This window comes from Tamandua tetradactyla, chromosome 10 (assembly GCF_023851605.1).
Source record: "Tamandua tetradactyla isolate mTamTet1 chromosome 10, mTamTet1.pri, whole genome shotgun sequence".
Lineage (NCBI taxonomy): Eukaryota > Metazoa > Chordata > Mammalia > Pilosa > Myrmecophagidae > Tamandua > Tamandua tetradactyla.
The window spans coordinates 79,067,380-79,091,985 of NC_135336.1; the positions used below are offsets into that span (position 1 = coordinate 79,067,380).

General features: G+C 34.3%; 1 long non-coding RNA gene across 1 annotated transcript in view; it reads left to right on the forward strand.

Moving 5' to 3' along the window:
• LOC143648003 (uncharacterized) overlaps positions 1-22,092 on the forward strand; it is a 122,848-nt gene extending 100,756 nt beyond the window's left edge. Inside the window, exon 5 of the long non-coding RNA XR_013158307.1 lies at positions 21,922-22,092. This is a non-coding gene — a long non-coding RNA (uncharacterized LOC143648003). The remainder of the gene's footprint in view (positions 1-21,921) is intronic.
• The last annotated feature ends 2,514 nt before the right edge of the window (positions 22,093-24,606 follow it).

Here is a 24,606-nt window from a genome sequence, read left to right on the forward strand (position 1 = left end):
CTTAACAACCCAGCCAGGCTTAAGCTACTCATGCCCATTAGCTTCTATAACATACACCCTCTTTCTACTTTGGACATGAATGCAGAGACAGGTCAGGACTCCCAACTCATGGTTCTCAACAATGGGAGCACCCATTATGGAGGCTTGACTTAACACATGCCATTACTCCAAGCAGGAAGATCAGGCCTCTCTGAAATAATGGTTATATCCATGCCCTTCTATCTCCTGGAGACCCCTAATGAGGTCCCACATAGAATCTTTTGTACTCTTTACAGCCATGGGGCTTGCCACTGGATATTAATCACCTGCTATTACACCTCCCATGAGGTATTAAGTCACATATAGCAGAAGATATTAGCCATACCACATATGTCTCCTTGTTGGGCTAGAAAGAAGTATAAGGTATTGCAATTATTAAGCACTACTTTGTTAGAGAGTCTAATGGTTTTTTCTGGGCATGAAGGGCTCATCCTACAAACTCAGCAATGTCAGCCAAGATGACCAACAGATTACATATTATGTTTATTGGTGCTTACTCCCAACCAGGACAATAATAAGCTGCTAAAAGAGGCAAATTCAGAACCTTGGACTGCCCCAGGAAAATTATGCTTTGCCTGAGAAAATAAATTGGAAATATGACTGAGGCATTTTCTAGTTTCATTACATCAGGAGTTGTTGTGTCCTGACATGTTGTCCAGTCATGTGGAAAAGAAGAGTGTAGCCATTTTCTTTGTCACCGGTCATAAATGAAGAACGTCCTGATGTTAATTCTAGAGTGAGGCAGGGGAAACTAACTCCTTAAGTGCCAACCTGGACTTGGTAAAGAGTGAAGAGGAAGGGAAGGGCCAGATGGTAAATTCAGCTGTCTACAGTCATCTTTGCTGCTATCATGGCCCAGGTTAGCTGGATGAGGTATTTTCCTTCCCAGTTTCCACCTAGTCAAATCTTTGGAAAACAGAAGGGAAGAGAAGTAATTAATTCTGATAGGGTAGTGGTGCAGCCGCCTTCCATAAGAGACACATTTGTCACCCTATTTGCAGTAATTTATCTTTTCCCTCTAAAGACATCTAATCTGTCTCCTCCTTGCCTGGGTTATAACTTCACTTGTTGATCTGAGTGCCTTACCTGTATCTTCCAGCACATTTCCACCCATTCCTGATAGATGGAAGTTGTCAGGACTCCTTGAAGTTATTCTGCAACCATCCCCAAGGGTACTGTAGCCCAACCAGGCATAAGCATCATCCTCAAAACGCTAGTATGTGTATGTCAGGCCCTGTAGTAACAACCCAGTAGATTACCATTTGTATTAGTTAGGGCTCTCTAGAGAAACAAAATCAACAGGAAATATTCATAAATATAAAATTTATAAAAGTGTCTCATGTAACCATGGGAATGTAGAGCCCAAAATCTGTATGGCAGTCTGTGAAGCTCATGATTCCAATGGAGGGTCTGGATGAATTCCACAGGAGAGGCTTGCTGGTGGAAGCAGGAAAGAGCATGTCTCTTCTGAATCCACCTTAAAAGGCTTCCAGTGATTAAGCATCACTTATTGAATAAGACACTCCCCTTGGCTGATTACAAATGGAATCAGCTATGGATGTAGCCAACGTGATCAGGATTTAATTCCATGAAATGTTCTCATAGCAACAGACAGGCCAGCACTGGCCCAGCCAAAGAGGTACCACCACCTGTCCAAATTGACACATGAACCTGACCATGACAGTCCACCCCTTGTCAACTTGGCAGCTATACTCATCACCTTAAACCATACCTAGCTTCTAAATAGAAAACAAAAAAAAGATACATTTTTTCTCACCAAACAATACTCAAATCTCCTGCATATAACCAGAAACCACATTAAATCTCTCCAGAATAGGGTGCAAATCCTTGGGTAATATTCATTCTTAAACTTTATTTTGTTACAATTTAAATAGTATGACATGAATGAAAGAGCATTACATTCCTTATTTCTGTAACTGATCATGTGGTCATAGTTCATATTTATCACCACCATCTTCTACTACCCATTCCATGTTCCCTTTACCCTCAGCAAACACTTCAGCTGGCTGTGGTTCTTTGCCTGGTGCGGTGACCCAAATCTCCATTCTTGAAGTTTCAGAGCCATTGGTAGTCCTGCCTGGATTGGGTTGTGGCAGTTTTCCATTGATTTTAATCACAGGGCATGGTAGTACTAAAAGACACCTTAGGGGATCTCCTATATTCCAGGAAAACTCTTCTTTACCTCCATTGTGTAGTTGCAGTCCTATTTCCCCCTGATAGTCAGCATCAATCACCCCAGCCAGTAATGAAATTCCCTTCTTGGCTTGTTGATCCAGGGGCATGAGTGGCCCAAAGTGACCAGGTGAAAGTCTTAGATTCCACTTCAAAGGAATCATTGTTTCTCTTGGTGGAAGCACTACCCATTTTGGAACTAAAATCTGTAGACCAACAGAGCTCAGGGTCACAGGGACAGGAAGCAAAAAGTTTCCAAGTGGATCACTAGGAGTAATAGTGAGTGGTGCCACTCCCATTTCCACCCCTTGGTTCCTGGACCCATGGATCCTGGCTATGGGAGAAACAGCACCATATAGCAGGCATTCCTTCAGAGCATACACAGCTTCCTGGAGAACATTACCAGAGCCCTAGGTTTTGCTACCTAGTTGGCACTGTAAATGAGTTTTCAAAAGGCCGTTCCACCATATCAATCCAGCTGCTTCTGGATGACGGGGAACATGGTAAGACCACAGAATTCCAAAAGTATGTGCCCATCCCTGTGCTTCATTTGCTGTGAAGTGTGTCCCTTGATCAGAAGAAATGTTGTGTGGAATACCAAGATGATGGTTAAGGCATGCTGTAAACCCATGGATGGTAGTTGTGGCAGAAGCATTGCACGCAGGGAAAGCAAACCCATATCTAGAGTATGCATCTATTCCAGTTAGAACAAATTGCTGCCTCTTCCATGGAGGGAGTGGTTCAATGTAATCAACCTGCCACCGTGTAGCCGGATGGTAACCTGGGGTGTGGTGCCATATCGGGGGTTGAGTGTGGATCTCTGCTGCTGGCAGATTGGGCCCTCAGAAGTGGCTGTAGCCAGGTCAGCCTTGGTGAGTGGAAGTCCATGTTGCTGAGCCCATGCCCATGCATAACCTCCATCCCTACCACCATGACCACTTTGTTCATGAGCCCATTGGGCAATAAATTTGGCTTTTCCATTTCTGCAAAGAAAGTTGTTGGGATTTTAATAGGTGTTGCATTGAATCTATAAATCAATTTGGGTAGAATTGGCACCTTAAACTATATTTAGCCTTCCAATACATGAACATTGTATACCCTTCCATTTATTTAAGTCTTGCATTATTTCTTTAAGCAGTTTCTTGTAGTTTTCGATGTATAGGTCTTTTGTATCCTTAGTTAAATTTATTCTTAAATATTTTATTCTTTTTGTTGCTATTGTAAGTGGAATTTTTTTTCTTGATTTCCTCATCGGATTGTTCATTACTAGTGTGTAGAAACACTACTGGTTTTCAGTGTTGATATTCTACCCTGCCACTATGCTGTACTCCTTTATTTGCTCTAGTAGCTTTGCTGTACATTTTTCAGAATTTCTTACATATAGTATCATGTCATCTGTAAAGAGTGAGAGTTTTGCTTCTTCCTTTCCAATTTGGATTCCTTTTATTTCTTTTTCTTGTCTAATTGCTCTGGCTAGACCTTCCAGCACAATGTAGAATAACAGTGTTGACAGTGGGGATCCTTGCCTTTTTCCTGATAATTCATTCATTCAGAATGATGTTTGTGGTGGGCTTTTCATATATTCCCTTTATCATGTTGATGAAATGCCCTTCTATTCCTAACCTTTAAAGTGTTTTCATCAAGATAAGAAGTTGAATTTTGTCAAATGCATTTTTTGCATCAATCGAGATGGTCATGTGTTTTTTCTGCTTTGACTCATTGATATGGTCTGTTACATTTATTGATTTTCTTGAGCTGAACCAGCTTTGTATACCTGGAATAAATCTCATTTAGCCATGGTGTATAATTTTTTTAATGTGCTGCTGGATTTGATTTATAAGCATTTTGTTGAGGATTTTTGCATCTGTATTCATTAGAGATTCATCTGTAATTTTCTTTTCTTTTCTTTATCTGGCTTTGGTATTTTGGTAGAGTTAGGTAGTATTACCTCCTCTTCAATTTTTTTGAGCAGTTTGGGCAGCATTGGTACTAATTCTTTCTTGAATTCTTGGTAGAATTCATATGTGAAACCATCTGGTCCTGGACTTTTTTTTCTTTAAGAACTTCTTGGTGACTGATTGAATCTCTTTGCTTGTGACTGGTTTGCTGAGTTTGTCTATTTCTTCTAGAATCAATGGAAGTTGCACATTTCCTCTATGTTGTCTAGTTTACTATCATATAATTGATCATTGTCTCCTCTCATTATCTCTTTTATTTCTGCAGGTTCACTGATTATGTCCCCTCTTCCATTTCTGATTTTATTTATTTGCATCCTCACTCTGCTTTTTTTTTTTTGTCCAGCTTAGCTAAGGGTGCATCAATTTTATTGATTTTCTCAAAGATCTATCTTCTGGTTTTGTTGATTTTCTCTATTGTTGTAATATCCTCAATTTATTTCTGCTCTGATGTTTCTAATTTCTTTCCTTTGATTTGCTTTGAGGTTAATTTTCTGTTCTTTCTCTAGTTTTTTTCAAGTGAACAGTTAATTCCTTGATTTTTGCTCTTTCTTCTTATTTAATATAGGCAATTAAGGCAATAAATTTCGCTTTCATCACTGACTTTGTTGCACCCCATAACTTTTTTTGTTGTCTTTTATTGTTTTTTTTTTTTTGCATCCTGTCAATTTTTATATGCTGTGTTTTCATTTTCATTTGCCTTGAAATATTTACTGATTTCTCATATAATTTCTTCCTTGAGCCACTGGTTATTTAAGAGTGTACTGTTTAGCCTTCATCTATATGTGAATTTTCTGGCCCTCTGCCTATTCTTGATTTCCAACTTCATTCCATTATTATCTGAAAAAGTGCTTTGTATAATTTCAACATTTTAAATTTATAAAGACTTGCTTTGTGACTCAGCATATGGTCTAACCTTGAGAATGATTTGTGAGCACTTGAGAAAAATGTATATCCTGTTGTTGTGGGGTGTAGTGGTCTGAAAAGTTCTTCTTAGTTTAGTTCATCTTAGTTTAGTTCATCTATCATATTATTCAAAATCTCTATTTCCTTATTCATCCTCTGTCTATATGCTCTATCCACTGATGAAAGCAGGGATTGAAGTCTCCAACTATTATGGTGGAGGTATTTACTTCTCCCTTCAGCATTGCCAGTGTTTGTCTCATGTATTTTTGGAGCAGTCTGGCTTGGTGCATAGTTATTATTGTTATGTCTTCTTGTTGAATTGTTCCTTTTATTAATGCATTGTGTTCTTCTTTGTCTCTTTTAACTGTTTTATATTTGAAGTCTAATTTATCAGATATTAATATTGCTACCCCTGCTCTTTTCTGTTTTTTGTCCACATGAAATATCTTTTTCACATCTTTTGCTTTCAATCTATTTTTGTACTTGGGTCTAAAGTGAGTCTCCTGTAGACAATATATAGGTGAGTCCCAGTTTTGAATCCATTCTTCCAGCCTATGTCATTTGATTGGGGAGTTTAATCCATTAACATTTAATGTTATTACTGTAAAGGGAGTACTTTCTCCTCCATTTTTGTCTGTTGGATTTTATATGCATATCTAATTCTAACTTTTTTCATTTTTTTTACCTTTACTGATTGTCTTCATTTCTACACTCTTCTTCTGACCTCTATCTACTGTCTTCTCCTATCTGCCTGTAGTGCTCCCTTTAATGTTTCCTGTAGAGTCAATCTCTTAGTCACACATTCTCTCAGTAACTGTCATAAAATATTTTAATCTCTCCCTTGTTTTTGAAGGATTGTTTTGCTGAGTAAAGAATTCTTGGTTGGAAGTTTTTCTCATTTGAAATCTTAAATATATCATATCACTGCCTTCTCATCTCTGGTTTCTGCTGAGAAATCTACACATAGTCTTATAGAGCCTCCCTTTTATGTATGTATTGCTTTTCTCTTGCTGTTTTTAAATTCTCTCTTTGTTTTTGACAATCTGATTAGTAAACATCTTGGAGTAGGTCTATTTGGAACTATTCTATTTGGGGTACACTGCACTTCTTGGATCCATAATTTTATGTCCTCCATAAAAAATGGGAAATTTTCTATGATTAGTTCCTTCATTAATCTTTCTGCTTCTTCTTCCTTCTGTTCTCCCTCTGGGACACCCATAACACATAAATTTGAGTGCCTCGTGATATAATTAAATTAATGTTTGAATTGGGAGGTCTCACACTACCTGACTTTAAAGCATATTATGATGATATAGTGGTGAAAACAGCAAGATACTGGTGAAAAAAGATATCCTGACCAATGGAATTAAACTGAGCATTCTGAAATAGACTCCCTCATCTATGGACAGTTGTACTTTGATAATGCAGTCAAGCCAATCAACCTGTGACAAAGCAGCTTTTTTAACAAATGGTGCTTGGAGAACTGGATATCCATTTCCAAATGAATTAAAAAGAATCCATATCTCACATCCTATGCAAAAACTAACTCAAAAATGGATCAAAGACCTAAAAAATTAGAATTAAGATCATAAACCTTTAAGAAAAAAATGTAGGGAAATATATTATTAATCTTGTGATAGGAGATGGTTTCCTAGACATTATACCCAAAGTAGAAGTAATGAAAAAAGGAATAGACAAATGGGATCTCCTCAAAATAAAACATTTTTATGCATCAAAGAACTTTGTCAAGAAAATAAAAAGGCAGCCTGTGGAATAAGAGACAATATTTGGAAACCATATATCAGATAACAGTTTAATATTTAGCATATATAGAAAGAGATTCTATAGCTCAACAACAAAAAGACAACCCAATTTTAAAAATGGCCAAAAGTGATGAACAGGCACTCCTCAGAAGGGGAAATATGAACGGTTAAAAGGCGTATACAAGGATGCTAGACTTCACTGCATATTAGGGAAATGCAAACCAAAACAACAACAAAATATTATCTCACACCCACTAGAATGGTCATTATCAAAATAATCAAAAATGGCAAGTGCTGGAAAGGTTGTAAAGAAAAAGGCACACTTATCTACTCTTGGTGAACTGTTCTGGAATGCAGAATGGTGCAACTGTTCTGGAAAGCAGTTTGGCATTTCCTCAGGAAGCTAAGTATAGAATTGCCATAGGATCCAGCAATCCCACTATGAGGTGTATATTCAGAGGAACTGAAGGCAAGGACACAAATGGACATTTGCACATCTATGTTTATAGCAGCATTATTTATGCCAAGAGATGGAAACAGACCAAATGTTCATCAATGGATGAATGGGTAAACAAGGTATGGTATATACATATGTTGGAATATTATGCACCTGTCAGACAAAATAAAATCATGAAACATGTAACAACATTCATGAACTTCAAGGATATTATGCTGGGTTAAATTAGCCAGAGACAAAAGGACAAACACTGCATGGTCACACCAATATGAAATAACAATGAGTGTCCTTTGAGAGTTAAACTTGAGAACGCAAGTTATCAGGAGAAAGAAATAGGTTAACATTGGGCATTTGGTGCTGAAGGAATACGGAATGTGCAACAGGATTTTAAAAATTCAGAAATGGATAGCATAATAATATATGATGGTAGCACAATATAAGTACACTGAATGAAGCTGAATGTGAGTACAGTTAAGGAAAAGGGCTGGGACAAATATGACACCAGAAGGAAAGACAGAGGCAAAGACTGAGATAGCATAACTTAGGAATGACTAGAGAGGACAACGATGGTGATTAATCATATAAATATAAAAAAAATTTTGCATGAGGGGAAATAAATGAATGTCAATATTGCAAGGTGTTGAAAATGGGGTGGTGTACAGGAAAAAGTATACTCAATGCAAGCTAGGTTCCATAGTCCACAGTAACATCGTAATATGCTGCCACTGAATGTAACAAAGGCAGTATGCCAAAATTAAATGTCAACAAGTAGGGTATATTCAGATGCAGCATGCATTCTTTGTGGAAGAAAAGGAAATATCTTCATACAGATTATGGTGGTAAATTCCTAGCTATTTACTTAGACTGGATCATATGATATGTGAATAAAACTTTTAAACAAATGACAGAGAGAAACAGTGGAAAAAGAGATGAACCTAATCACTGTTCGTAGAGAAGCTGAGAGGTACAACTCCTCAAGAGGGCAGCGTGGTGGTTCCACAGGAGGCTAAGGGTGGGGTTGCCATATGATCCTGCAGCCCTGTTGCTAGGCATATACCTGGAGGAATTGAGAGTGAGGACAGGAATCAATATTTGCACTCTGGTGTTTATGGCTGTAGTGTTCATGATTCACCATGGACGGAGGTGGCCTAAGGGTACAAATTGAGGGATGGAAGAGGGAACTGTGATGTATATGAACAAAGGACTACTGAGTTGCTGCAAGAAGGAATGAAGTTGTGAGGCATGCAACTAAGTGAATGAACCTTAAGGACAGTATGTTAAATGAAATGGCAGAAAGTTAAAAGACAAATATTATCATGCCTCATATATGATCTATCTATAATTTCAGACTTGGACAACTGATGTCCGGAGTGTGTGTTTCAGATGGGGGATTATTTTAAAGGGTCTTAGATTGTAAGCTCTTACAGCAGTCACATGTATTTGGGAGTAACTGTTATTTGTAAATTCTGAGATACTGAGCTATTTGTAACCACATAGCTTTTACAATGTGACTCGTGAAGTATTTTGTCTAATGGTCCTTTTATCCAATATATGGGCCAATGAGTAAAAAATAAGGATAATAAATAAATAAATAATAGGGAGGTGATAAGGGGAGAAAAAATGAGTAGATTGCAATACTGGGGTCAATAAGAGGGAGGGGTAAATGGTATGGGGTGTATGAGCTTTTTTTAAATTTCTTTTTCTGGAGTGATGCGAATGTTGTGAATATGGCCATGGTGATGAATATTCGACTGTGTGGTGATACTGTGAGCCAGTGACTGTGTACTCTTGGTGGACTGTATGGGTGTGATGGTTTCTCAATACAAAATTTTTAAGAAAGAGTTAATATATCTACTCTACAACAACATACATATGTGGAAAATGATATGGATGAAATTGATAAATACACATTAAATACAACAGAATATGTATGTGGGGAAATGATATGGATAAAATCACAAGTAGCAAAACCAAATAGTTAATTAATATATCAAATGGTATGTCAGTCTTTCTTTTGGACAAGGAAATGAAAATTAAATTCCCGATGACCTATCACTAAACTTTCAGTTTATTACTAAGAAATAAATAGTGAGTGTAATAACACCCACTTTTGGTGGGGGTATGGGGGAGAAAGGTGCTATTCCAAATAACCAAAAAGCAATGCATCTTTTAAAAACTAAGGATTTATCAAAGCACTTAACAGTTAGATTGAAATATCACACAGATGTCTATGCATCAAAAAATATAGCTTCTGCACCTATAGCAACAAAAAGAATAGCACAAGAAAAAAAATGGATAGCTACAGAGGTTGGGAAAAAAAATAGTCTCTGCCTTTCTATGGCAAATAAAAATTTTTAAAAAGGATATAGGATACTTAAGGAATAATGTTAGGCCTAATTCAAATATACTGCATTTTACTTCTTGAAAACCAAAAGTAGATGTTCTTTTCACTTGTACATTGAACATTAAAACAATGATGATATATTTTCAAAAAAATGAAAATTTAAATAAATTTCAAAAGTAAAAAGTAGTGCTGGGAGCATTCTTCATTCTCAGTGGAGTAAAACTAGATATGTATAAAAAATCAAATAGCTCACCACACCTAAAAAGCTTTCTTTTGTTCTTTTGTTTTTTTTTTTTTTTTTGGCATGGGCAGGCACTGGGAATTGAACCCAGGTCTCCAGCCTGGCAGGCAAGAGTTCTGCCACTGAGCCACCATTGCACAGCCCCTGAAAAGTTTTTAAAAAACAAAACAAAACAACAATGGCAGCCAGCTCTTCCTCCAACAATTCTTGAGTCTTAAATAATAGTATAATTATAAAAATATTCTTTCATGAATTGTAGGAAATGTACCAAACCAAGGTAAGGTGTTAATAATAAGCTGATATATGTGGACTCCATTTTTTTTGGACTCTGTATTTTTTACCTGATATTTCTGTGAACACACCACTTCTCTAATAAAAAAGGGCGCTTCTTCCTTTCCAGGCAGGTCACTGCACTTAAGTTTTCCAGTTGTACACTTCCCAAATCGGCCTTGGCTTGCTCAGATGAAATTTTGTTTCTATTTTGCATGGTTTAGATTCTATATTGTAATGATGTCCTGTGCAAAAAGAAAAAGATTAACAAAATTGCAAAATTTGTTTTAATGTGTATACATGTTAAATGATGTTTACATTTTGAAATAAAGTGTATGATTCATTTTAAAAAGGAAATAAAAATGCGATTTCATCTGCAAGGTAACTAAAAGGATTTCTAAGTTTTTATATTAATAAGCCTAACATTTTAATAAACAATATAAAACAGATTAGAAAAAGCATATAAAAGAAAGAGAAGAGAAGGAAGAAAAAATTTAAGTACCAAAAATTAACTTACCAGTAATTAACTTATTTTAACTTAAAATAATGGCATATACATGAATTAAATCTCAGAGCTAATTCTGTACATGAAACATTAAAATAAAAAAATAGTTATGATATTCTAAAAACAAGGAGGAATGTACAATACACACATTATAATGGGAAAATACCTACATACATTGGATATTTAAAGAAACCTAGGAACAACTTCGCTCAAATCTGTAAAAATAAATTTGAGATTTTGAATGAAACAATTAAATATCAACATTCTAGTGTAAAAGCTCCTATTTCAAATAAACCACTGAGTAGAACAACCATTCATTGAAAAAAGAAATATTTAAAAACCTCAAAAAAAATGAATTCAAATATTAAGAAACAGAACTTTCTACTGCTATGCAAAAAGTTCCAGAAAAAAGTTTTTTTTTTCATTTTTTTTCCTGAAACTTGCTTAGAACTGATGCTCAAGCTCTAGAGAGATGCTGAAGCAAAGGATAACTATAAACCCATCTAATTTATACATGTAAAAGCAGAATGCCAAATATTAGCAAACATAAACCAAAAATATACTAAAATAATAAAAACTATGGCAAGGAAAGATTTTCTTTACTTCAGGAATGCAAGATAGTTTGATATTTGACAAATAAAATAATGTATATTTTATTTTGATAAAAAATTTAATATGTATATTTACAGAATTAACATTAATAATATAACAATAAATCATTCTTAAAAACTGATTAGAAAACTGTGATAATAGTCTGTGAGCAGATAAGTATATGGAAAGGAATGAAATGTCCAGAAATGCACCTAAATACATATAAGACATTAGTATATATTTGAGGTTCAGGAGGTAGATTGATAAAGCAAGGACAGTTACTTGGGGTAAAAATACGCTTGATTCTATATAAATTCCAAAGAAAGAAAAACTTTAAAGGTAGAAAAGGGATCCATAAAAGTGACAGAAGAAATCCTGGGTACATTTTTTACATTTACATAGTGAACAAATATCTTCCTAACTATGATCAAAACATGTCAAACAGAACATCAACTGTTTCTTTACGTACAAATCAATTTTTTTTTTTGTATGCTGTACAGCGGGTCACATTTCATTCGGTTTCCATGTGATTATCCCATTATTGCAGCACTACTTGTTGAATTTTTTCTTGGTTTTTCACTTGTGCTTGCTTGTTTGTTTGTTTTTTGGGGAAATGCATGGGCCAGAAATCGAACCTGGAATTCTCACATGGCAGACTTATGACCATAAGCAAAGTCAATTTGTCAAACTGGGGAAAATATTTGCAACAGATAATTGAAACAGATAAAATTGTAAAAACTTCAATTGAACTATTAAAAAAGGAAAAGAACAATAACCCAATAGATAAAATAGGCAAAGGGTAGCTAATAAAGTAGTAGTGGCAGAGAGAGTTCAAATAGAGTCGACAGGCCACTCTGGGGGTTGCTCTTATGCAAGCTTCAGGTAAATCTTGCTAACTATCAACCTGCCAACCCCCAACCAGGACCATTCCAGCCAATCTTAAAGAACACCTAGGGCAATTTATAAGATTCCACAAGGGTTCCAGGCACTAGGGTAACTTGCCAGAGACCTCCAACCTCCAGATGGGTCCCTGGTTTAGATAAGTCCTGAAACCTAGCCCAGCCTCTCCAGAACATCAGAGAGTTCCATCTCCCTACCATTTCCATGACCTATCTCGTATTAGTGACAGACCTTTCCAGTATCAAAAATTTAGAATTGCCATAGCCCAAACACCCCTAAAGAGAGATATGGAAAGATTAAAGGTGATGGTGGAGTTATACATAGAAGATAGGATTTAACAAACGAATATAAATGCTGAATCATTAAATTGATATCTTTTTTCATCTCCAGTATTTTAGAGCAGCTAGAAATAAAAACCTAAAATTGTGAGATTGTAACCCATGTCAAAATCTGAAATATGTTCTACAACTAATTGTGGTGCTGTGCTTGGAAATTTATAGCTCTTTTGTATATATGTTATTGTTCACAAAAAAAAAGGAAAAAAGTTGATTGTGATGATGAAAAACTAAACTATTTAAGACTTCTAGTCTAGATATTCTGAAGTATCTAGAAGGAAAAATCTGAGAGGATCGTATGGTAGCCCATGACAAACTCTAGGATATGTACTGTAACCACATAAGAGTGCTTTGAAAACTATTTCTTTTTTTATTCCTTTGCTTTGTATATATGTTATATTATACAATTAAAATTAAAATCCTGATAATAATAATAATAAGAAGAAAATGTTTCTAAAGTTAAATAAAACACTTGATGATCCAGCCCAAAAAAAAATAGGCAAAGGGCTGAAGGGATGGTTCACAGAAAAGCAGATACAAGTGGCTCTGACAAGCAAGAAAAGACATCGAGTCTCCTGATAGTTAACAAGCAAATGAACAAAGTCAAATTTTGTTGAAGTATTTCCATCTACCCATCAGATGTGCATAATGTATTGGATACACATTATTTGGCAGGATGTGGCATAAGAGGCATTACCATACACTGCTGGAGGGATTGATTGCAAAGTGCCACGAGTTCTGTGTGGGCAAATGTGTTTAAAAATATCAAACACTCACACTGTTTAATATAGCAAAACCCCACTATGGAATGTATTATTTAAATATATTTATACATGTTTGAAATAATGTATGAACAAATCAACAGAATTCAAGGCAAAATAGTAGTAAATTAAGGATTAGTCATATTCAATCCCAGAAAAAAAAAGAATGAAAGGATAGAGAAAATTGAAAGAAATGAGCTCCAAAAGCTATAGCTAAAAGGAAATGGCAACAGTGTGGTGCTGTGGTGGCTCAACAGCCATAACCTCTAGCCTGCCCTGATGGAGACCCAGGTTCGTTTCCCGGTGCTGCCCATGCAAAACTAAAAAAAGGAAAAAGTAAATGGCAACATGAAGAACGCTATATACAGTATGCTTCTTTCTGTTTAAAAGTTTAAATATATTTGTCTCTATCTTTCTATCATCCATCCATCCTTGCATGGACATAAAACTATTCTGAGAAAAAAAGAAATAATAATAATAGCACCAGTTTGGTGGTTGGTGTGGGAAAAGTAAGTAACTGGAGACAGAGATGCGAGGAAGAGTTGTCATGGTACATTCCTTTTTTTCTTTCAACTTTGAATTTCAATGTGTTACCTCATTAAAATAAAGAAAAGCCACCAAAATATTATCAAGCACTTTATTTATCAACATTCTTCTTCACCCTTGAAATAATGTATCATTCTACAAAAAGCAATTAGTTTTATTTGAGGGGATACTTTACAAGGCTATGCTTTTTGCTTCCTATTTCATGTGAATGAATATAACAATTTTGATAAAATATCCCAGTGTTAGTAGGAACCATAATAATTTGGAATGTAATATGTTAGGAGCATTATATTTATTATTCACCTAAGAAGTAGTTTATAAACGTGTATATGTGTGAGCCCAGTATTTTGTATAATAAGAAGCAAGTGTTAATTACTAATAGGCAGACAGCTGTGAAAACGTGTTTGTCATATGATCAAGTTCACTTCCCATTACTGACTTACTTATAGAGCAAAGATGAAGAAGAATTCAAAATCTGTATCATATGGGAGTCAGCCGGGTTTGGCTGAAGTTAAAAACAATAAAAAAACTTCATCAGAATACATTGTTTCAAGGGCATATTTGAAAGAACCTGGAGGTAATTTCAGTGTGATTTACCTCTGATTCATTTTCATAAATGAATTCTCTGAACTTCTTAGTATTTATAACACATTCTTTTCTCAGTAAATATTGGTTTGGTTTTCACATATGGATGAATTTTGTATTTAAATTTGAATGCATAAAGTGTTTTACAGGGCCTTTTTTTCATTGGAATGTCCCCCTGATAAAAAGAAGTACACCTAAAAGAAATCCATGATGTATAATACAGATAATTTTCTTCAACATGCAATTAGTTAAGCTTAATGACAGAACAGAATTTAATTGTAGTAATTATCTTAGTGTCAGAAATAAAGAAAAAACAATACATAATATGCAAATTGCATGCTATTTAAGTTATTTTATATAATGAAAGTGTGTAAATGACTAAAACACTGGCATATTGTGTTATGTGTGTATGGTGTGCATGTGTTGTGTGTGTTTGTTTCTGTAAACCTTCCTCTGTACCCACTATCAATAAGTGTTATATTTTGTCTAACCCAGAACATAGACTTGCACATTATAAAATGATAACATGATGACACAATAATGTGGCATTTATCTTTGCAACAATTCCATTCATGAAATACAGGTAAAACATCATCTTGGTATAAATTTATGTAGGAAATAGTCTTTTGGATTGAGGTTTGGATTGTTTCCTTCTCTGGTTATAATCAATGAAGAATATTTTCTAGTTGGTTACACTGAAATATATAAATGTGTAATGAAAGAATAACCTGATTTACATTTCCAAGTCATATAAGTGGGCATTCACCACCATAATTTCACATTTTAGTAGTCATTCATTCATTTTCAAAAATAACTTTTAAGAAGGAGATAAAAATAAATTCTTGAAATACTATATTTATTCGGGAACAAGTTAAGGGTTTTATCATTGTTTGCTTATTTCTCACAGCTCTGCAAACTTTTCAAGTTGACTTTAGTTCTCCCAAACTGCTAGCTGTTTATGTGTGTGAGAGAGAGACACTCTATGCAGTGAGCAAAGGAAAGAATGTCTAGCATGGCCACATTCATTGAGATAGGCAATGTTACTAGGCTTCCTGTCTCTTCTGAACAATCTAACAAAGAGAAAAGGAGCTATTTTATGCAAATATTAAAAATATTTCAAATAATAAAATTTGATTATAATTTAATTATAATATATCCAATAATAATAATAATGTTTGCTCTAATAATAAAATGAACCATGATCAAACATTGCTATCCAATTTTTATATTATGAAATACATAATAATATGATAAAACAGTTTTTCAAACAATTTAATGTCCATGTTTTAAAGAAAGGTTTCTTTTTCTTTATTAGAGAAGTTGTGGGTTTATAAAACAATCATGCATGAAATACAGGATTCCCATACACGACTTCACCACCAACACCTGCATTGTTGTGAAACATCCACTACAATTGATGACAGCACACCTTTATAATCGTACCACTAACTAAGGTTATGGTTCAATTTAGGTTTCACTGTTTGCATAGTACAGTTCCAATGATTTAAAAAAAAATTTATTCTGTTAAAACATAGACAATCTACCATTTCCTCTTTTAATCATATTCAGATATATATCTCAATGCTGTTAATTGCATTTACGATGTTGTGCTACCATCACAGCCATCCAAGATTCCATTTTTTTTTTAGTTAGAGAAGTTTTAGGCTTGCAGAAAAAATCATGTAAAAAAATAAAGCATTTCCATCTAGCCCCCTATTGTTGTCATTTTGCATTAGTGTGGCAAATGTTACAATTGATGACAGAATTTTAAAATTGTACTATTAACGATATACAACTGAACTTTATTGTAGGGTTCATTGTGTTATACAGCCCTTTATTTAAGCTTTTTATTTTTATTCCATTAACATACATACAACTAGTAACATATATATATATAATTTCCCCCTTTTCAACCTTCATACAAATAATTCAGTGCTGTTAATTACACTATGATAATGTGCTACAGTCACCACTCTCCATTTCCAAAACTTTAAGATCAATTGAAATTCTGTGCAAATGAAGCATTAATTTCCCATTTTCCATCCCAAACCAGCCCCTAATAATTTGCATTCTAGATTCTAGTTCTATAAGCTTGCTTATTCGAATTAGTTTAAATCAGTGAGATCATACAATATTTATTTTTTGTGTGTCTGGCTTATTTGGCTCAGATTAATATCTACAAGGGTCATCTAAACTGTCACATGTATCAAGACTTCATTCATTTTTATAGCTAAATATTCCATTATATGCATATACCACATTTTGCCTACCCATTCATCAGTTGACGGATGCTTGGGTTGTTTCCATCTTTTTTCAATTGTGAATAATGCTGCTATGAACATCATAGTGCAAATATGTGATCAAGTCCCTGCTTTCAATCTTTTGGGTATAATCCTAGCAGAGGGATTGCTGGGTCATATGGTAATTCTATTCCTTGCTTTCTGAGAAACTGCCAAACAATCTTCCACAGCAGCTGCACCATTTTATCTTCCCACCAGCAGTGAATGAGTATTTCTATTTCTCTGCATCCTCTCCAATACTTGTAATTTTTAAATTAGTATCCATTCTATCGGGTATAAAATGGTATCTCGTTGTGGTTTTGATTTGCATTTCCCTAATAGCTGGTAATTTTGAGCATGTTTCCATTTGCCTTTTAGCCATTTCTATATCCTCTTTGGAGAAGTTGCCCATTCAAGTCTTTTGCCCATTTTAAAGTTGGGTTTTCTCCCTTTACATTGTTGATTGTAATATTTTTTTAATATTTTCTGGATATTAAACCCTTTTTGGATATGTGGTTTCCAAATATTTTCTCTCATTGAGTAGGTTGTCTTTTCACTTTCGTGATGAAGGCCTTTGATTCACAAAAGTTTTTAATTTTGATGAGATCCAATTTATCTATTTTTTCTTTTGTTACTTGTGATTTGGTTGTAAAGTAAGAAACCACTGCCAAATACAAAATCCTGGAGATGCTTCCCTACATTTTCTTCTAGAAGTTTTATTATCCTAGGTCAGATATTTAGGTCTTTGGTCCATTTTTAATTATATTTTGTTTATGGTTTGAAATAGGGGTCCTCCTTCATTCTTTTGCCCATGGATAACTAGTTCTCCCAGCAACATTTTGTTAAAGAGACTGTTCTTCCCCGACTGAGGGGACTTGATAGCCTTGTCAAAAATCCTGTGACAGTACCATGCTGATTTGACCAGTGTGGCTTTGTGATAAGCTCTAAATTCAGAAAATGTTAGTCCTCCAAGTTCATTCTTATTTTTCAGTATCTATTTTTAAAGTCCAATGTTAGAAATAAGTTTTAGTTCTCCAGTTTTTTTAAACAGACTTCATTTCTTTTACTTAAAATATCCTCTAAAATCTCTTATATTCAAAGATGCTAAATGCTTTGGTTTGCTATGCTGCCAGAATGCAATATACCACAAATGGGTTGGTTTTTGCGAAGGACATTTATTAGGTTGCAAATTTACAGTTCTAAATCCATAAAAATGTCAAAAATAAGGCATCAGGAGGAGGATACTTTCACTCAAGAAAGACCAACCAAGTCTGGGTTTTCTGTCACATGGGAAGGCACATGGTGGCATCTGCTGTCTTTCTCTCCTGGCTTCTGGCTTCAAGTGGTTCTCTCAACTTCAGCTATCTCCTGGACATTTCCTTCTGCACCTCCAATTATCTGTGTCTTGGTTTCATCTCACTGTTCTTCGTATTAGCTCTGAGCTCTCTCTCTATAAGCTCTTTTAAGGACTGTAGTAAACGAATTAACAGCCACCTTGAATGGGCAGGAGCAATTCTCCATGGAAATAATCTAATAAAAAGGTCACATGCACAGTTGGGTTAGTCACATCTCCATGGAAAACCTAATCAAAAAATCCCAACCATTACAGGTCTGCACTGCAATATGGTATTAAAAGCATGGATTTTATGGGTTGCACAAAAGTTTCAAGCTAGCAAACAAAGTATTAAAACTTAACTTGAGAATATATAAAAGTATTTATAAAATTCTCTCTAAAAAAGATTTAGTAAACTCAATTCCAAAATGATTAATATTGCAGAATAAAACACTTAGATGAATTTTCCAAGGTTAATTTTATATTCTTCTGCAAAAGTTACATTTTATGCATTTTGTGGATACTCAGCAATTCATTTTGGTGTAATCATTTATTGGTAATAATCTCTTGATTCATCAAAATGTAAATCCAGAAAGGTTCTACAAATTTAGAATTTGGTTAAGTCAAAGAGACACCAGTCTTTCAGTCGAATTATTTTCAGGCATATAAGTCTCATATGTTTATGGGTAATTATCTGTTTCATGGTTAAAATATTTGCAAATGGTTGTATTCAGATGTGAAATTCTATAAAATTTGCGTGGTGGGCATGGACAATGCGGAAAGTTGTTATTAGAATATCCATGGGGACAGATAAGGAATATTTGATATTTGAACAAGCCTCTACAGATTTATCAGATATCTTTTAAAAAGTTTTACTGACATAGGTTAAATAGAAGTTATAGCAGTGTTGCCTTAGGAAATTTACGAAGTTTAATCTTATTTAATCAGACTGTGGAGTCTTATTCTTGAGTTTGAGTGTCTTTAGATAGTTAGAATAAGACAACCCTAGGATACCACGAAGAGGAAATGTTCAATAGTATAACAGAGAAACTAGAATACTGTGAAATATTTTTTCAAAATGAAAATTTTTTAAGGTTTCATTCAATCACAGAGATATTCGTTTCCAAAAATTCACCATAATCTATACTAAACTGCTGCCTCAATTCACCATTTGCCACCAACTTCTCATTATACTCACCCCCAGAGTATGTGTTTTGGAATATACACAATTATAATGACATATTACATTCTTTTGAATAAAACAGGAATCAATACTGATATGCACATTAATTATAAATGGAAAGAGGAAAGCTTCTCCTTAAAATAGAATATCAAATCAGTGTAGAAGGACTAATTGAATTAGAAAATCTTCATTTGGTAATCATCATAGTCATAATTAAAATGAGCCTCAACGAATAATGAAACTAGTATGCAAAATTGAATGAACAATGTAGTATTTACATAGTCTTAAAGTACTCCCCCACCCGAAGCGTTTATTTATTATTTATTTTAAAAAAGAAGAGTAACATTACAATAGAGAAAGATGATGAACTCAACTTCAATCAAGTGACCAAAGTTAATAACCCTGGGAATGTGGTAGATTGATAAGCAATAAAAAGAACACAACATCATTTCTGTTATATTTCTGTCAAAAATGTGTAGCTGAGTCTAATCAAGAGGAAATGTTAGACAAACTCAAGTCAAGGAACATTTTACAACATAATTGACCTATCTTATTTGAAAATTTAAGATCCTGATGATCAAGAAAGGATTTAGGGATTATTTCAGACTGAAAAAAAACTTAAGAAACATAGTGATTAATATAATGAATGATGTAGGATCATATTTTTTGCTGTAAAGAACATTATTCTAATATTTGGCAAACTTGTATAGGTTAGTGTATGAGACTAATTTACACTGTTCTTGAAACTTTTTAAGTTTGAAATTACATCAAAATGAACAGGGACAATTATTGCACTGATACAGCTACTAATATTTGAAGTTATTCCTAGATACTTCTAGAGGATAATATAAAATATTTCTGCTAAGATTAGGAATTAATTGTTATCTTTCCATTCTCTTTCAGGCACATGTGTATTATAATATAACACAAATATTCCAATGTACTGACTAGATTAACAGACAGATAATAATTGGAGAGAAATTAGGAATTTTCTGTGATTCAGCACAAAGCCAAGCATACAAATGAAAATACATACCTATTTATGCCAAAATTTTTTAATCAACTATTCATCACAGTATACTACTATCAAACCAGGTATCCATTGCACATGAAACATAGTTGACGATTTTTTAAAATTATTAAACATTCATGCATCTTCAGCCAAATAAATGTCTATCATGAGAACATTTTTTTTAGAAAAAGCCTGGCATAGAGTTTACTGTGGCACATTTTAAGCAGAGTCCAAGTTGGACAATATGATGCTACCTAGAAATATTACTCTAATTTTGATATTGAGATAAGAGTGGTTATCTAACCCAAATTTGATCAAATTATCTCGTAACACAAATATATAAAACCCTTCTTCACATGTCCAACAGTTCATCAGTAAGAAACTGTAAGACAAATGTGAAATTTTAGATAATTTGTCATGTTGCTTTTTCTTGGATGATTTCAGGTATAGAGACTTATAACAGCTTAAAAATGACTCGAGAAAATTTGTGTGTGTTTACCGTATAATAAATTTCATCCAACGAAATTTTTCTTAACTCACAATTGAGTGTGTTTTATTTACCATGTCAGGAGAAGAAGTCACCAAAAAACAGCTTGAAAATTATGTTCATTCAAACCTGTTATGGCTGAAAAGAAAAGGAAAAAGGTTTTCTTTGCTGTTGAATTTTTCAATTTCAGTAAAACAAAATCATGTTATATTAGTTAGATGAAAACACTTGAGTTCTGGTATAACCAGTCTTGCGCCAAGATTAAGTGCAAGTGGGAAATTATTCAGAGAATTTAATTTTCTTGTGTACTCTACTAAAATTGTGAAAGAGATATGTAGCAATTTACTTTCAGTAATCTGAACTTCCTAATTTATTTAAGCCTAAAATTAACATCTGACAACAAGATCTTATAATCACAAATTCTAGTTATTCCCTGTATTACATTTTAAAAATAATATGTGGTAAAGAAATGTGAGATATTTATTTAGAGAATATCTCAATATCAAAGTTTTCATTCATCAAATACCTGTCTTTGATAAAGACAAATAGAAGGAACTTTTCTAAAAATTTGTATAAAGTCGTAGTAATTGTAGAAGCAGTGCTTTAATTTCATTAGACTATTTCATTTTGCTCCTGGGGATAGGAAAAGATTTCATTTCCTTAGTCCTGTATCAACTAGGTTTGGTCAGGAGGCAATTCTGGACAATGGAATTTGTACAGGAGTGATGTATTATACTTTCAAGCCTGGACCTAAAATATCATATACTTTCTTCCACTTCATTCCTTTATTTGGGTGGCAAGATGTTGAAGATGAAGTGGAAAACAGTGAGAGCCAAGGAGGCCAACGATGCAATAAATAGAGGGATTTCCATCCCCTAATTCATTCTTTGAAGAAGAGTGGCCCAGAATTCCCTGCCCAAGAATAGCCACAGTGGACATTATATGATGAGAAAAAAACTTTAAAATATGCCAATCCATTGAACTTTTAAGTTGCTCGTTATAGTACATCATCCATCTGACCAACGTAGCTTTTTATATGAATCATCTGATTATCAGAGAACAAATTGAATGTTAAGTTTGTCACATATGTATGTGTACATAAGTGAATCCAAAGCTATAAATTGTCCATTAGTTATTAGACATAGAGAAACTGGTTTTTCCTCTCAATTTTTGAAGCCCATGTAATAAGAAAGAGAGTATTGTAAGCAAAAATTTTTGCTTGTGGTTTCTTTTTAGGAGGAACCTGAATCAACACAAATTTGGCTCAGCTTTCTTGCCATCTATTTCTGCAGTTCTACGCAGTCATTGGTCACCAATGTTCATAATGAAGGCTCTGAAGCAATACAAGATGCCTGACCCTCATGCCAAGGTTTTATATCCAATTTATGAAACTGCTAAATCGAATGGACCAAGTCTTATTTTTATATTTTAATAACCAAATAAAGTATTTTAAGTTTGAAGCATGGTGGGTGAGAATTGGCAGGACCCTCATTCATTGATCAGTCAGAGAATCATTAAGGTCTCTTACCACACTAAAAGAATAACACTAAATGTTTATAGAGTCCTTGGAAGTATAGAAAACATGCATCATCTAACTTAATCCTAACAACTAATCTAGGGATGAGAATTCTGAGGCTCTCATCATCAGACTGGGAAACAAAGCCAGGAGACCATTATTTTAAGACTTCCCTAAAGGGAGAAGCTTTACTTTATTCAACAAGGTAGCCCTTACCCCTCTTTCAGTGTCTGTTAAACAATAGACACATAGAAGATATTCTATGAAGAGCTAAATAAGGAAGAGGGAGTGAGAAAATATTTCATCGACATCTTCTGACCCCATAGCTTGAGTGCCAACAGCACTGATGTCTCTGCCCAGGAGACTCCCATGGTGTTTTACCTGTAAACGTATCCTGGGGCTCTCTGTGCCTTTCCCCTGTACCTCCAAATGATAAGAACATAATATATACTCTAAAATGACTGGATGAGCAACTTACTTCTCTTAAACTGAGGAAACTTGAGCCCATGTGCACTTTAATGAATTTCTTTAAATTTCATATTGGAGCAACTGGAAATAACTCAGTGTTTGATTTAGAAGAGGTATCTTGGCTCTGCAAAACTCCTCCCAAATCCAAACCCCATAGGGCTATGGATTATATTCTATAAAGACCAAAATAAGAAAAATTAAAATCTGACTTCAGCTGCCAGTGTCAAGAATCAATGTTCAAACCCACCCAAATTTCTAATGTGCTTCAGCCTTCCTAGGAGACATGGTGATCTCAATGAAATCTTCAACATTAAAAGAACACTATATTGTCTGAGTTAATAACTTTCTAAGCAAGAGTAAGTTACTCAGCTGAGCTCTAAGCAGAATTCCGCTTCCTATCAATGTTTTAAGATAGAGGTTTTAGAGCTTATAAGTAAAGGTTATATTTTAAATGTAGATTTTTAAGGTTTTTGCTATTTTTTAGTTTCCTTCGCAGATAATTAAAAGGAAAAAAAATGGGATGAATTTCTGTCCCAGCTCTTTTTGTTAAGGGAAAAAGGAAATGAAAGAACACATATTTAGGATCTAGGAAAAACTAAAAATAACTATCATGGAAGGCTCAGTATTAAATTTAGTAGCCAAGTTCATATGGCCAGTAGTACAGAGCATCACACTTTTCAAGTCAAGAATTACATTTATTTTAACAGATTAAAATTATTAATTTAGACTAAATTTTGTTTTAAGTCTATCTTAATTTTATATGGCCACCCTTTTAAAATTCACAATATGTGAAATGGTTATAGCCCAATTTTCATCACGTGAACTGAACATACAGTTAAAGGGTCTTGTTTTCCATGCATTAGGGATAAATGATGATCCACTCCTTATCTAAATGTTAAACTGCACCAGAAGGTGATTTATTCCATTCAAATTGGAAGAAAGAAACTACATTGTGTGTTTCTATGTGAAAGGAGAATAAAGAAGAAATAAATCTCATTTTGATTTTGAGAATTTTACAAATGTGACTTAATTTGACTGTCATGATAATACCGTGTCTTAGCTTTTCAGGGCTTCTATGACAAATACCATAGATGGGTTGGCTTAACAAGAGGAATTTATTGGCTCACAGTTTTGGAGGTTACAAGCCCAAAATCAAAGTTTTGGGAAGTCATATCTTTTCCTGAAGTCGCCAGCATTCTGGGAGGCACCTGTTGACAGTCAATCTCTGTCTTCATCGCATGGTGAGCTGTCTCTGTCCCCTCTTGTGGTTCTACTTCCATGTCCAAACTTCCTTTGCTTGTAAGGGCTTCTGTCATGCGGGAGTAATGCCCAGACTGCCTCAGTTTATAAACTCATTTACAAATGAGTTCACACCCACATGATCAGAGGTCAGGACTTGAGTATGTATTTGTGGGGGACATGATTCAATCTGCCACATATCTTATGAAATAGCTAGTATTTTCTTTCTTCTTTCTCTCTCTCCTTCATTTTGAGTTTAAGTTTTGGAAAGCGAACTCTAAGATGTTAAAATTTATGCTCTTCATCACTTGGAGCTGTGACTATTTGATTCCAAAGTTAATGGTTTGTTATTCTTTTTCAAAACAATGTTTTGGGAGTGTCTACTAATAAGATGACTTTGAGGGAAATCACTCAATATGCTTTCAGGGAGTGATATAACTGATTAAATTATTCCCTTATGAAGGCTAAGAAATTGGATAAAGTCAAGATACAGCAGCACATTATGATAATTATCCAGATATTTTCTTGCATAGTCTTTTTCAATATGTTACTATTCAAAATCACTGCTCTAAAATTGGTAATTAACTTGTATCCACATTTCCACATCTCTTCACACAATACTTGGTGAGAATAATCTGCCTTATCTCTGTATAGAAACCCTGATAGGTCCCATGGATTTTCTGTCTTTCATAGGAACC